The following is a 1,112-nucleotide window of genomic DNA, read 5'->3' as shown; positions in this document are numbered from 1 at the left end:
GAGGCAGGTGTCTGATTTGCACCGCTGCCCAGGACACATAGCCAGACTCCCCGCCTGGGTCTGGAGGGCCCGGCCACAGTCCCCGCATGGGGCTGGGCGGGGACTTCTTCCTCGGAGTCTCTGTATCAAGCAGAGACTTCAGGGGGCCTCAGGTAGGAGGGGCTTCATACCCAAGTGGCCTCTACACCAGCTCCGCCCCACTGACCCTGCCCCCAGTCCCTGAGAGCCACTCAGGCAGGCCTATGGCTCAGGAGAGCAGGGCCTGCCGTGGGTGCCTCCCTGCAGAGGCCTCTCCCCAAGACCCACCTTCTCTGAGACGTCTCCTGTGGCTGCTCCGGCCACTGCCACAGAGCCACGTGGTCCACCCCACACACAGTGCGTTCTGCAGAGCCCGCCTTCCAGACCTGCTCCTGTTGCTAACGGCTGCACAACCCTGAGAGCCCTCTCTGCACCTGTTCCCTCATAAGTAAAATCAGAGAGGGTGGCCAGGTGACCCCCAGGGCCCCTGGGAGCAGCCTCCTGGGCAGCCCCCACCACCGCTCGCCACTAGGACCCAGAAATGGGAAAGTGAGACGAGGAGCTGCCAGAGGGCAGGCCTCAGAGGAGGAAGAGGGGGAGGAAGGAGACAGGTCCCAGACGGCCTGCAGACAGCAGGGGACAGCCCACAGCCACAGACAGGAGCCTGACAAAGATTCCCTGGGCGCCAGCAACAGCCGGGAGCAAACCGTGTCCAGGGCCTGCCCCCAGGCTGCAGGAGACGCCCTCTGCATGGCAGACCTGGCTGCTGGCAGCTGGCTTTGGGTGCCCGGGTGACGGAGATGGAGGGCATTGTCTTAGTGCTGGCCTTAGCTGTCACATGGCCTTCATTTGCAGCCTGGGGGCGGGGGGGTTGAACGCCCGGGTGGAATCCCCAGAGTGGTGGGGCAAGGGGAGCTGCTGGGGTGGGGAGCGGGGTGCCCGCCAGTAGGCAGCTAGTAATGCGCCTGGTGTGGTTATGGGAAGGCCCCTGGGTGCTCTCAAAACCTGTGTTCTGTGTGTGGGGGCCCACATGCCACAGCCACTTGCCCGGCAAGCCCCACGGCCTGCACAGTGGCCTGGATGCACCTGAGCCC

The sequence above is a fragment of the Oryctolagus cuniculus genome, chromosome 5 (assembly GCF_051225735.1).
Source record: "Oryctolagus cuniculus isolate XC-2025 breed Fujian yellow rabbit chromosome 5, ASM5122573v1, whole genome shotgun sequence".
Classification (NCBI taxonomy): Eukaryota; Metazoa; Chordata; class Mammalia; order Lagomorpha; family Leporidae; genus Oryctolagus; species Oryctolagus cuniculus.
The sequence above is the reverse complement of the archived record's forward strand: the minus strand, read 5'-3'. Positions refer to the sequence as shown.